The sequence below is a fragment of the Palaemon carinicauda genome, chromosome 37 (genome assembly GCF_036898095.1).
Source record: "Palaemon carinicauda isolate YSFRI2023 chromosome 37, ASM3689809v2, whole genome shotgun sequence".
Lineage (NCBI taxonomy): Eukaryota > Metazoa > Arthropoda > Malacostraca > Decapoda > Palaemonidae > Palaemon > Palaemon carinicauda.
Window position 1 is genome coordinate 43,107,446 of NC_090761.1, and position 15,000 is coordinate 43,122,445.

General features: G+C 34.9%; 2 protein-coding genes across 9 annotated transcripts in view; one reads left to right on the top strand and one right to left on the bottom strand.

Moving 5' to 3' along the window:
- Positions 1 to 15,000, bottom strand: part of LOC137629602 (latrophilin-like protein 1) — a 511,095-nt gene that overhangs the window by 320,091 nt on the left and 176,004 nt on the right. The gene's annotated exons all lie outside the window — the stretch shown is intronic.
- The window catches only part of LOC137629601 (mucin-2-like), a 188,220-nt gene continuing 186,581 nt past the window's right edge, over positions 13,362 to 15,000 (top strand). Inside the window, exon 1 of one of the 6 annotated variants that reach the window (XM_068361079.1) lies at positions 13,362 to 13,480. The gene's annotated coding sequence lies outside the window, so the exon portion shown is untranslated. The other 5 variants (XM_068361080.1, XM_068361075.1, XM_068361076.1 and 2 more) reach the window with 5 other exon arrangements.

Genomic DNA, 15,000 nt, shown 5'->3' on the forward strand with positions numbered 1-15,000 from the left:
TAATTCATAAGCATTTCAAAGATTAAGCCCAAGGGATCATAGTTTTCATATCTCTTCTTATTCAACTTTCTTTTTCTTTAATTCATAAGCATTTCAAAGATTAAGCCCATTTAATGAGAATAGATGGAAATAGAATTGCAAGGAAGAGATGGGACTGGACGCCTGGTGGAAGGAGATCAAGAGGTAGACCACGTAAACGCTGGAGGGACGGAATTGAAGAGATTTTGACAAAGAACAACGTGCCAACAATTGAACAGCTGAGAAGAGAGGGAATTTTTGAAAACAGAATTGAGTGGAGAAGACAACTGATTTCACTGACAGGCTGAAAGCCTACCTGGGAGTGGAAGTGAAGTGAAGTGAAGTGAAGTGAAGCCCAAGGGATCATCACTTTCAAATATCTACTTGCTTAACTCTCTCTTTCCTTAATTCGTAAGTTCAATAGTTATAGAGCTCTTCCTAAAACAAGCAAAAATAACAAAACTATTAGTTGTATGCAAGTACGGATATGATTCACTAACTTACACGCCCAAAAGTTCGGATGTCAACGTGGTGAGTTGAGCGTCAAAATTGTTTTTCGTTCAAATGATGGCGCAAGACCAGCAGGACTTGCTATAGCGAGGTGGAAGGATGTGGTCGAAATTATATCAAACAAATGAAGCATACTTTATCTACTTTTGGGCTTTTGAGCGGATTTTTTGTGGTCAGATCGTAATGAAATAATTGGCGTTGGTTCCTGACATTTCTCTCGAAAATAAAAGTCATGGAATTAAAAACGTCAGGGATTGTATAACTTAGAAATAAATAAATAACTGCAGTGAGAAATGTTAGAAAAAAATAACATTAGACAAAGAAAACAATAAAACCTATAATGAAATGGACTTGAAACTTGTAAGACATTGATATAAAATTATTGTTTATCTCTCTCTCTTCACACACACACACACACAAACACACACACACATACACACACACACACACACACATATATATATATATATATATATATATATATATATATATATATATATAAATATATATATACACTGTATATATATATATATATATATATATATATATATATATATACACACACACACATATATATATATATATATATATATATATATATATATATATATATATATATATAGCAAGAGAGAGAGAGAGAGAGAGAGAGAGAGAGAGAGATAGAGAGAGACTCTTCCAACGAAAGGTACGTATCACCCTACTGCTAAATGTTCTGATATTTGTTGACGATAGAAGCAAGGTCAGAATCTGCGGCCCAAAGTTTTCAGTTTGAATCTGAAACGAAAAATAGAATTGATCGTCTAGTGAGCACCAAGTCATTGTCTACAAGACCTCACTGTCAAAGATATTGATTGGTAGTGTGGTGCTACAATCCATGCTGAAGACGATGGGTCAAGAGCAGTGGTTCTTAAACGTTTTTGCCTTACGCCCCCCTTCCGCATTAAACATAGATCCCATGCTACCCCCCCCCCCCCCACCCCCACCCCACCCCCACCCCCACCCTTGAAATTTTTGCCAAACTAGAAAGTACCGTATGTATGTAGGTATTGTTTTTATAAATGAAAGAGCGAGAAAGGAAACAAGAAAGTTAACGAGAAAAAGAGAGAAGGGGGAAGGGAGGGAGGGAGGGAGAGAGGAACAAAGAGGGAGAGGAAGCAGGAATGTTGGAGAGAGAAAGAGAGAGAGAGAAAGGACAACGCAAAGAAAAATCACATAATGGAAGGCAAGCATAGCATATCTGCACTTCTGACAATTAATATACATACCGGTTTACACAGATGTGTACATACCGGTACATAAGAATTTCAAGTTCAAGAATACACGCAATTCATAACGATTCACACAAATGAGCATAAATACGTAAAACAAACCGACATATAGTCCAATACCCATTTTGATATACACATAAAAATCCAATGCATATGCATATTAAAAAAATAAATAAATCCAAGCAAACACACAAATGCATATATATTTTCTATAAATGTGATAAGTAGTAAAAATGAACTTTCAAACTGCGTCCCCACATAAATTCACACATATACTACATGTACCCAATATTTACATTCTTTTAGGTTACACATATTCACTTATACACAAGTTCCGGTACACAAACATACATATACATAGGTCTATATAAGTAAAGACTCACAAAATCAAGTACTTAGAAATTCAAACAAATTTACGAAGTTATTCACATACATGCAAAATAAATGAATATTTAATTGAGTATTCAGACCCCCCAAAAAAATCCTAATTTAGAAATAACTAAAATTTAATAAAAACATTTATACTGTTGCTATATATGATATACAAATCTAGATGATAATAGTCTTCATTGTGGACAATAATTTCCTCTTAACATTTTCACGTTTGTGACGAATCCAAATGCATATATAATTATATATATCGTAGTTATTCATGTGCATATATATATACATATATATATATATATGTATATATATATATATATATATATATATATATATATATATATATATATATATATATTGTGTGTGTGTTGCGTAATGCCACGTATTTCAATTTCTAAAATCTGGTCACTCTGGCCTATATACATAATGCATATGCATAATTTCATTATAACTCCCCTTTTCACACCTCAAATAAATGAACACCCTAGTTGTAGGTGTATCAAATGAAACAAATATACTATGCAGATGAAATAATGATAACGTACAATACATTCGCATAAGCTGGTAAGTCATACCATGATATGAACAAATTTTTCTGCTAGTTCACGTGTTACACACACCTTTAGATTTTTGATACTGCACATAACTTATCTAACGTTGTAAAAAGGCTACAAAGGAATGAATGAACATACAGTAAACACACACGCCCAAAAAAGAAAAAAAAATACTTCTAAATCAGAACCACACTAAATACATTAAAAGTAATGTAGTAATTACCAGTACTTGATAATAGTTGAAATATATTATGCAGGACTTGAAGGTCCTCACTACTTCGTTTGACAGATTAAGCCAGGCTACTGCAACCCTTTGTAACCTTTGTTATCATAAGAGAGGGTGAGATGAGCAATAAGGTGGTACGAGACGCGTTCAGTTCCTGAGGAAACATTTCTCTGACCGCTCTGATCTAAGGGTTAACCACACGTGTCACTTTGATAACTTTTGCCATTTATTAATTGAGTTTTTGGCATGTGTTGAGATAATAATTAAAAAAAAAAAAAGCATATGGAAGCAGTGATAAAGTTTTTGACTATTTTGCAATTAATATTACCCCCCCCCCCCCAAAAAAAAAAAAAAAACGCCATCTAGCAGCCCTGCTTGCGCCCCCCTTGGAAGCTTCTGGCGCCCCCCCCCCCCCCCCAGTTTAAGAATCACTGGTCAAGAGAAACCAAAGAATTAGGACCTGTTTGTGACCTGTTAAGCACGGGATTATCACCATTCCAGCTACTGCCTAGAAACCGCTTTGTTCTCTAGTCTTGGGTAGTGCCATAGCCTCTTTGCTATGGTCTTCCATTGCCTTAGGGTAGAGTTCTCTTGCTTGAGGGTGGTACACTCGGACACACTATTCTATGTTTCCTTTCCTCACTTGGCTATTTTCCTTCTTTTCCAATTAGGGCTGTAGCTTAGATAATAATAATAATAATAATAATAATAATAATAATAATAATAAAAATGCTGATTCTCAAGGAATTCAGGATCAAACTGTGAAGATCACATACGCAACACATACCAATATATCTTCGAGAGGAAGAATTGCCCAGAAGAAACTTGACTGGCAAAAAAGAAAAAAGAAAAAAAAATTCTACATACTTCGAGAACGTCAACAACATCGCTATGATAGAGTCAAGGGATTCTCGGTTCATGGTAATGCAGAAACGTGTTTGTGTTGCTATGAAGATCAACAAACGAGCAAATGATGCGTGTTTGTGATGCTATGAAGATCAACAAACGAGCAAATGATGCGTGTTTGTGATGCTATGAAGATCAACAAACGAGCAAATGATGCGTGTTTGTGTTGCTATGAAGATCAACAAACGAGCAAATGATGCGTGTTTGTGATGCTATGAAGATCAACAAACGAGCAAATGATGCGTGTTTGTGATGCTATGAAGATCAACAAACGAGCAAATGATGCGTGTTTGTGTTGCTATGAAGATCAACAAACAAACAAATGATGCACTGGAGAATCATATTAAACCAAGGGAGGAGGTAATCATTTGATTTACCGAGGAATTGCACACTGACTGAGATTCCCAATTTACTTCAGTACAGTGCTAACGTGTTTGCCTAGCATTCGCACGGCAGCAAATCGATCCCGGCCCGGGGACCGTGAGTTTAAGCTGTTTACTGAGGAGTCCACTGCTGGGCTTGCCGACTGACGTTCTGGTGAGTATCTATTCCGATTAAACTTGAAATGAAGTAGCTGTTCTCATCATCTCACAACCCAAGGTGTATTGCGCAATGAAAAAGGATTATTATTATTATTATTATTATTATTATTACTTGCTAAGCTACAACCTTAGTTGGAAAATCAAGATGCTAGAAGCCAGGGGGCCACAATAGGGAAAATAGCCAAGTGAGGAAAGGAAGCAAGGAAAAATAAAATAATTTACAAACAGTATCATTAAAATACAGATTTCCTTTATATTCTATAAAAACTTATATTCTATGTTAATGCAATCAAGGAAGATCAAAGGATCGGAATCGGTATTTAGCAGCAATGTTGTTTTACTAACTAACAAAATTCGTTACAGGACAATTACACCCCAAAGGACAACTAACCCCTTTATTCAACAATGGTCGTTAAAAGTTGTTATGATGTTAACCACTCTCATTATAGTTAATGATGTTCATAACATCCAAAAGTTATCAGCCACTTTTATAAACTCTCCCTAATTTGCTCCAAACTGCGATCATTGTCAAAAACTTCTTCGAATATGTTACATTCCAAGAGAAATTTGGAATTGATCAAAAGTGAAAGAGTAAAAGAAAAGCTAAATATGAAGGATAACTGCATGTTAAGCATAATGATTTATAGTCCATTTCTTTTAGCAAGGCAGATTTGCACCGACTCGCAACGGTGCCCTTTTCGCTGGGAAAAGCTTCCTGATCGCTGATTGGTTAGAATTATCTTGTCCAACCTATCAGCGACCAGGAAACTTTTCCGAGCTAAAAGGGCACCGCTGCGAGTCAGTGCAAATATGCCTCGCTAAAAGAAATGGACTATAGTCAGCAGGTTCGATTCCTATGAGTGTGAGGAGCGTAGAAAGAAACGAAGCTGCAAGGCTCTAATCAAAGGGGATAATCGAAAAAGTACAATTGATGGTCGAATGCATGAACATACTCATGCACATGATCAGGTTTGCCAGGTTGGCCTTTTTGTCAGGCCACAAAACTTCAAAATTTAGCCTTTTTGAAATTAGTTGGCCTTTAGTAATATGAAAAAAGGGTGGGCCTTAAGTACTATATTTTTGGCCTTTTTTCTACTAATGGGTTGGCCTTTTAATGCTGCAACTGATTAGAAGTTGGCCTTTTAATGCTGCAACTGATTAGAAGTTGGCCTTTTAATGTTGCAACTGATTAGAAGTTGGCCTTTGAATGCTGCAACTGATTAGAAGTTGGCCTTTTAATGTTGCAACTGATTAGAAGTTGGCCTTTTAATGCTGCAACTGATTAGAAGTTGGCCTTTTAATGCTGCAACTGATTAGAAGTTGGCTTTTTAATGCTGCAACTGATTAGAAGTTGGCCTTTTAATGCTGCAACTGATTAGAAGTTGGCCTTTTAATGCGGCAACTGATTAGAAGTTGGCCTTTTAAGGCTGCAACTGATTGGAAGTTGGCCTTTTAAGGCTGCAACTGATTAGAAGTTGGCCTTTTAATGCTGCAACTGATTATAATTTGGCCTTTTAATGCTGCAACTGATTAGAAGTTGGCCTTTTCTCATTTAGAAAACCTAGCAACCCTGAACCGGATGCAACAAATATTCGAAGTTGCTCGAACTCTACAGAATATGAATATCAAAGCAGAGAATACAGCGGAAACTGAGCGATAAAATAATCATGTACGACGCAACATTGGACGGCAAAGGCAGGAAAAGGGCTCAAGAAATGACTTTAAAAGACGTTCACACGAGAATATAGTCACTCAGCAGTGTCGCCAGCAAAATCAGCAGAAAAAAAATCTGTAGAAATCTGTAGATGCTGATAAGATTATCTGGGAAAAAATCTGTCGATGTCAAGATTGTTAACTGAATTTGTTCTTCATTATATGAACAACTTAACTGGATCGCCATAATAACTCTAAGGTTTAATAAAGAAAAAAAATGAAGATTCTTTATGACATTTAGAATGATACTTGTTGATTCAAGTAAGTTGTCCTTATAATGTATATCAGATTGAATTTTGATAAAAAAAAAAAATCCTTTTTTTTTTCCTATAACAATAAATAAAAGCTCATTCGTTTCTGTTATTTCTAAGGAATCTACATTAAAACGAAAAAGCTGAAAAGAATATAAGAATTTTCACAAACTGAAATCAACTAAAAAACTGCCGAAGCAATAGTAACATTTAGTTAAAAAAAATACAATTAACCTATACAGCTATAACATGAATATCCAGCTTTTACACCAATGTTACCATTCACCAAGCCTTATAACTTATCCGTTTTGTTGATGGTGTTTGTACATAGCACTTACCATTTTTCCTTTGCTTGGCAGCCTATTTGAAAGTCAAAACATGATTTCCCCTTTAGCAATTATCTTGTGGAGCAAGATAATTAATTTCTTATCTTTCCATTCCATTAACAGATGAAAAGACCCTTTCCACAGTAGAAATGGAATGTGGTAAGAACAAATAAATTTTGATAAATTGGGAAGCATCCACTCGTCTTAGGCCATTCAAGCTTTCCACTTGAAACCCATCTCACATATAAATAGCAACAACCTTACCTATGGACACAGATGAAACAAGAACGGTACGCGATTATAAAGACAAGTGTCTCCAGTTTTCAGCTCAGGCTTAATAGGAAAATGGTGCCTATGTCTGCATACCATAGAGGTCAGAATCAATTTCATACCAATATATTTACCCAGTTTAGTACAGCATATGAATACTGTAATGAAACAAATACTGTTAACAATGTCGCTTTAATGCTCCTACACATAAAAGAATAATATTGTACTGTAATTGTTCAGTGGCTACTTTCCTCTTGGTAAGGGTAGAAGAGGCTCTTTAGCAATGGTAAGCAGCTCTTCTAGGAGAAGGACACTTCAAAATTAAATAATTGTTCTCTTGCCTTGGGTAGTGCCATAGCCTCTGTACCATGGCCTTCTACTGTCTTGAATTAGATTTCTCGTGCTTGAGGGTACAAAATCGGCCATGGCGTTCTATCTTATTTATCTTGACTTTGACGGCTGCTTTTCCGGTCCCTTACAGCATGGTAACCCCACTCTCTACAGATCCTCCACTGTTCTTTAACCTTGTTCGTTCAGAGTATTTAATGTTTCATATCACGTAATGTTCATTTACTGTTAAATCGTCACTGTTATACGACTCATGAAATAAGAAAGTCTTCAGTTTCCTCTTGAAAGCCTTAATGTCTTCAATCATTCGGATGTGTCGCGGGAGCTTATTTTTATATTTGAAAGATCTAATTTTAATTTTGCAACTGTTTCTAAAATATTTTATTTTGATTGTATTACTTCTCTTGTAATGTATTATTTCCTTGTTTCCTATTTTTCCCAGTTGGAGCCCTTGGCTTATAGCATCTTGCTTTTCCAACTAAGGTTGTAGCTCAGATTGTAGTAGTAATAATAATAATAATAATAATAATAATAATAATAATAATAATAATAATAATAATAATGACGATAATGATGATAATGATAATAAATAATAAAATAATAATAATAATAATAATAATAATAATAATAATAATAATAATAATAATAATGATAATGATAATAAATAATAAAATAAAATAAAATAATAATAATAATAATAATAATAATAATAATAATAATAATAATAATAATAATAATAATAATAATAATAATAATAATAATAAAGGACTTTTGAATGCCTGTGGGAAATACTGCCTCCAAACACCATTACAAGATTATTTCGAAGATACGTATTTTGGACGATAACGCAGACGAGGACAACGTCAACCAATGTTCACTTTACTTATACTTTAAGGACTGCTTTCTTGGTCCAACCACGTACGGGAATCCCACTCATTGCAGGACCAAGAAAATCTGTTTATCGTATACATTCTTGGATATTTTGCATTTCACACTCCATAAAGTGTTAATGTCAAATCCGCCTTATCTAAACACATGTGGAACAAGAAAGTCTTCAATTACTTATCAAACAAAAATTTTCACATTCATCAATTCTCGAATTTGAATTATTTCTTATAACAGATTGAATATTTACATTATTATCATTATTATTATTAATTGCTAAGGTGCAACCCTAGTTGGAAAAGCAGAATGCTATAAACCGAGAAGCCCCCAACGGGGAAAATAGCCCAGTGAGGAAAGGAAACAAGGAAAAATAAAATATTTTAAGAACAGTAACAACATTAAAATAAAAATTTCCTATATATACTATAAAAACTTTAATAAAACAAGAGGAAGAGAAATAAGAAAGAATAGTGTACCCGAGTGTACCCTCAAGCAAGAGAACTCCAACCCAAGACAGTGGAAGACCATGGTACAGAGGCTGTGGCACTACATAGGCACTATTCATGACATCCTTAGTATCCATGGTCCATATTTTCTGCCAGTCTCTTCAATCTCTGATTTACGGAATTTGTACAACAAGGCTTCCGAGGAACTTCAAAGAACGAACTATGCTGTGTAAGGATGACAAAGGGGCTTTTTAGCAAATGCTGTTTGATAAAGTAATATATTGCATACGGATGGCATTTCCCCAATAGTATGAGTATGTAATTAAATAACCATTTCGAAGGTAGTTCAGTCGCACACACCTACTCCCGCCGATGCAATGGTGCCGTATTTAGTACTCAATAAATACTATAAATACTACAAAGATGAATAAACCTTGAACGACTTCAACTTAGTTAGGGGTAAGTCTCAGAAAAAGAAAATGTGTAAATCAGCGGATATTCTTACATTTTCTCTGAAAACTTTATCCTGACACCAACTTCCGATTAAAACTATGTCGAAAATGAGATTGACACAAATTTAAAAAAAAAAAAAAAAAAAAAAAAAAAGGGTTCCGTAGTTCTGTCATGATATTTTATGAAATCCATTGCATAAAGAACAGGCTGATAAAAGTCTTTTTTATAGTTTATATACGAAACATCTGTTTTAATGTTATTGTTTCTGAAATATTTTATTTTAATTGTTCATTACTTCTTATATCGTATATTTATTTCCTTATCAACTTTCCTCACAGAGCTATTTTTCCCTGTTGGAACCCTTGGTCTCATAGGATTGTAGCTTATCTAGTAATAATAATAAAAGTAAAAAGGATCTGCATTTACAAAAGAGTTGAGCGAATGTATGTAAACAAATGCAAGAATATTCTAACCAAATTCTACATTTATCTCCTCATTTCTCTTGGTAGAAAATATCGTATACGTATAACTAACGTAGAGCGACTTATGCTTTTTCTTTACCCGAGATCAAAAGCCATAATTTACCCCTTACTACTCTTTATAATAAGGCTCTGGCTAAGGAATTGTTAACTCAGCATGGAACTAAATACTGTAGATATATGGAAACATTAGTTTTGACTTGTCCCAATACGTGGATGCGCGCTTTGTAAAAATCTAAAATAATAAAAAATGTTTATTAAAAAAGCCTAAGATGTATATACGTCATCGATTATTTTACATCAGATTAGGTTTTATCTGAAATATTACGATCGGGTCCGAACCACCTTGCATCTCGGAACATTCTGCTTTAAGCCTGCCATACACGCAGTTTTAACTGTCAGGTCGCTTAACTGACAATCTCGCCGGACATTGAGAGTGCCCACACACTATGCAGTTCAAGAGTACGTACGGCTAGATATTCGACATTCGCTCCAGTTCATACGGTTTCCTTTCCGGCCTGCCTTCATTTTAAAATACTCCCATACATGGTCAAACTGGCCTGAACAAACTGGTTAATCTGGTTTCCTCAGTCAGCCTGTGAGTTAAAACTGTGCGTGTATGAGGGGACTTAATATGGTATTACTACGATATTATTGATATCGTTTAATTTTAACGTACATAACAATGTACGTTACCCTCGTTTTCTTAAAATATCTGAGATTTTCGCCGTTTTTACAATATGTGAGACTTTCCCGTTTTCTTTAAAAATCTCAGATTTCCCTGAAACGCTTAGTTGTGATCGGCATCATATCATTCAACCGCCACCCCCCCCCCCCCACCCCCTAGGAGTACAGGTTATGTGCCGAGTACTGCCGAAATCCAACCAATATTACAAATTACCGAGCAGACAGACCGAGTCTTTGTCATATCCATTAAACATGGTGAGGGGATAAAATAGAAAAATAAAACGATAAGAATAAATCAATTGAATAACGGAAATGTAAGAATCAAACTTGGTAAAATGTTGAAAGCGAAGATTGAATATCATGTCAAGAAGCATCAAGACGCCTAAAGGAACAACATTGCCATAAACAAAAAAAATGAAAATGTAAACACCGACAGAAAGTATGTGGCAGTAAATTAGGATATTGACATAAGCAAGAGCTAAAAAAAATAAGAAATAAAAAGGGGAAGAGTAAGAACAACACAAATAACGAAAGGTAAGAAATTTAGGAGAAAATCAACGAAAGGAAGGCAGAGGTCTAAGCATAAAAACAAGAATACATAGATGACTGAGTATTATTTCCCCTGATAGGAAACTAACCACTAAGATGTAATTACTAACAAAACACTGGAATGAATGTAATAAAAGAGACAGATTATTAAAAAAAAAAAACACAGGAAACGGAATAAATAGGAATGAAAATATCACTAGAAATCAACAGAAAAAGAAGAATAAAATATAAAAGTGGAAAAATGCCAGTCTACTAATGAATGACTTGAAAAATTGTGAAAACATGAGAATTAAACCATTTACGGAAAGCAATTATTATTATCATTATTGATTGCTAAGCAACAACCCTGGTTGGAAAAACAGAATGCTATAAGCCCAGGGGCTCCAACAGGGAAAATGGTATTTCAACGGTTGGCTGGTGTCCTGTCCAACCTACTACCTACAAAACAGTGAATAAATCACTTTTACAATTAGCTGAAAGTGTTACAATTCTAGTCTTCATTTGTGCAAATAGCGATAGAATTGCATAGCAACATGTAAAATATTCATTAATAATCAACGTCTCTGTCTGGTGTTTGCCAGACGGGGGTTCGAGTCCCGCTCAGACTCGTTAATGCCATTAGTGTCTGCAACCTTACCATCCTTGTGAGCTAAGGTTGGGGAGGTTGGTGGAGCCTATAGGTCTATCTGCTGAGTAATTATCAGCCAGTGCCTGGCCCTTCCTGGTCCTAGCTTGGGTGGAGAGGAGGCTTGGGCGCTGATCATATAATACATGTTCAGTCTCTAGGGCACTGTCCTGATTGCTAGGGCAATGTCACTGTCCCTTGCCTCTCCCATTTATGAGTGACCTTTAAACCTTTAAATCTAGGAAAACACTTGAACGGCACATGTTTTCGGCAATGCCAATCCACTTTGAGTGCTTATGGACTCTCATCCTTATCGCTCTGTGTCTTGTCTTTTTTATTAAACTTCTTTAAATAATTAATCTGGCAAAACCCTTCATAACACAACTTTTTGTTGGATATCGATAAACATCTGACATAGTTGCTACTACAAAATTCTAACATCTCACATAGTTTCTACTACAAAATTCTGACATCTGCCATAATTTCTACAACAAAATTATTTAGTTTCAACAAAATGTCGTCAGTTTCATCAATATCTGTTTATTGATACAAAGTTATTCCTATAATAAAAAGATAAAAACAATTATCAAAAAGAGAACTTCCTTGTCAGGATTACAAAAATTATAGCACCGTAAACTGCCAAAGCAATTTAGAAGATTGATTGTCGTTTTAAAACTCCCTCATGCTACCCGTTACTCCAACCATTCATTCAAAACACCACTTTTTCCTTGATGTAATTGTAAGCAGAAAGGACAATGGTGACATAACATAATACATATGAATAAAATAAAGTAGCCTTATTTATGAAATATAGCATAATTAATATAGAAAACGAGTTCGGTAACAGGAATTGGAAAAGATTGAGAAAAGTGCTAGAGAATGGAAGGCAGATATCAATGGAATAATTTTATATTAAAAGAGGAGGATTAAGACGGGAAGTCTTGACAGAATGTGGGAGACTGAGAAAAATTACAAATAGGCCAAACTACGATTTAAAATCATGAGTTCGAAAACATAAAAAAAAAATCTGAAAAAGAAAAAAAAATATGGATACAAAATAAGGATGGGAAATGAAGATTGAGGGAAGGAGAGGTAAAGTTAACATAAAGGCCGTAACAATTATCAAAACAATAAAATCTAACGCAAGTGTTTCGTGTACAAGGGAATAATATGCAAATATAAATTACACAGAAAAGCAAAAGGAATAACATAAGCCCATAGCCTAAGATAACAGTAAACAGTATATACTTATACAATATATATATATATATATATATATATATATATATATATATATATATATATATATATATACATACATATATATGTTATATACATATATTTAATATCTGTGCAAATCCTACCTTCTGAGAAGAGTTACGGGAACTCTTCAAAAACTGCCGTATCCAAAGGAATCACAATTAAAATAAAAAGGTTAAAAAGAGACTAAGTAAAATATAAGGAGACGTGAAAATGAATACATATTAAATCTAATAAGTTACTACATAAATGATAATAAAAAAAAAGATAAGACACGCTAATAAAACATCTAATATCCATCGTAAAGCTCAGTTGAGAAACATCATGAAGAATGAATTACTGAACAATGATGATGATCAAAACCGAGAAAAAAAAACAAGTATTAATTAAGGGATCGAAAATCTGATGAGGATGTTATGGGAAAGTTATTTAGAGATTAATGAATGCAAGTGTGTCTGTTTTGGTTCTGTAAACGCATGAAATAAAACAAAAAAAAAAAAACGAAATTTTTGTATCAAAATCATTAATTTTCTGATCTAGAAACTATTACAAAATCTAAAAAGACCTAACCTCGAATCTGACAACAGAGGGCGTGAGACCACTTCTTTCCCCCTTCCCACCAAAGACCCCCTTCATTGGTACCCACACCCTGGGCACCCAAAAGCCCCCCTCTCATACCCCAGCAGGGTGATATTTTGGTGAGTGGGCCAACCTTCTGTTGGAGCGGCGAAACGAGGATGTGGTGTGCGAGTCTCAGAGAAAGTCTATCCCTTTGCTAAGGTGGGTACATAGAAAAAGGGGCCTTAGAAATAGCAAAAATTCATCTAAGAATGGGCCCTCGCAAGCCCCTTCGACGGGAGACGCCGGAGGACGCAGAGCCAGAGGCGTGAGGTGCCCCCCGACGTCAAGCAAGCGAGGTGAAAACATACCGAAAATAAGTGTGATGGGTGCCGGGCTGTCCGGGCATGTGAAAAGGTGGGCGGCACTAGTGCCAGGTTCGTGCATCCGCTGAGAGAGAGAGAGAGAGTGTGTGTGTGTTCCGTGGGTGATATATCCACAGTTGGAAAAGAATATATATATAAAGAGGAATGCTATATTAGTCCTCTAGTTCAGGAAACCTTTGATTTTGCATAGTGTTGAAATAACAAAAGAGAAAATAGTTAGAGCAACATACTGTCGCAGTGAAACATAAATAGTTTGATCAGTGATTCTTTTATCTTTATTCATAGATTTAATTAATGGTATAGAAAAGGACAAATTCTGGAAATGAAGGGCTACTAAAGGTATGTACAGTTTATTACAGAGAGAGAGAGAGAGAGAGAGAGAGAGAGAGAGAGAGAGAGAGAGAGAGAGAGAGAGAGAGAGAGAGAGAGAGAGAATTGTAATGGTGCCAAAGTGAAGTACTTCGATTTCTTCGTCTTCAAAATTTGATACGTAAATCATTTTGTAAATTTTCATTTTCCTCTCTGTTCTGCGTTTCCCTTGGTAGGCTATATTATCACGGGCGTCTTTGAATGTTATGCAAGAGTGTGTACGTGTTGATGCACAGGTGTGTGAGTGCAATAGTATAAAGTACATCTTATCCTATCTGCCGGATTATCCGTGTTTGTGTAATAAGAGTTGGTGCACAGGTGTGTCTGTAAGGGCATACATAATTCTTTTTATTTACATATGTACATATGTACATTTGCCGTAGTCTACAGGAAAAAAATACCTTTTAGCTTACAGTGCAAAACAACGTAGATAATATTTCAGTAGAGGGGTAGATGAGAAATGACTTAATTTTTAATGAAATATTTTTTTGTCTCGTATGGTAATGGAAAATAGGTGGTTAAATACATTGATGAATTACTTTCCCACTCTAGAGAATTCACATATATATTAGTACGTGTGGTGTAGGGTTGCTCTGGAATGAAGTTCCCTTGCCAAATTATGTCGTCATGGTCTCAAAGTTTTCGCATTGGGTACAGACACTTAGAATCATTAGCCTACTTCTACCACTTGGGAGAATAATGTTCTCACAAAAAAATAACGCTCCTAACCCCTCTACTCCTGCTCTACCACAACCACTCCTACTGCTATAAAAACAATATCAATAATAATTATCATTGTCATTTGATAATCATATTAACAACAATCTACACTGTTAAACACCCTCGCATTTTCTGTCCATTGCTATTAATAACAATATACTATTTAACTGTTGTTAATATCAAGTTTCATTTTCTACTTTTAACACGGCTACTATTAATGAAATTAAATTTATTTTATAGCAGTGATAATAATAAATTACAACTGCT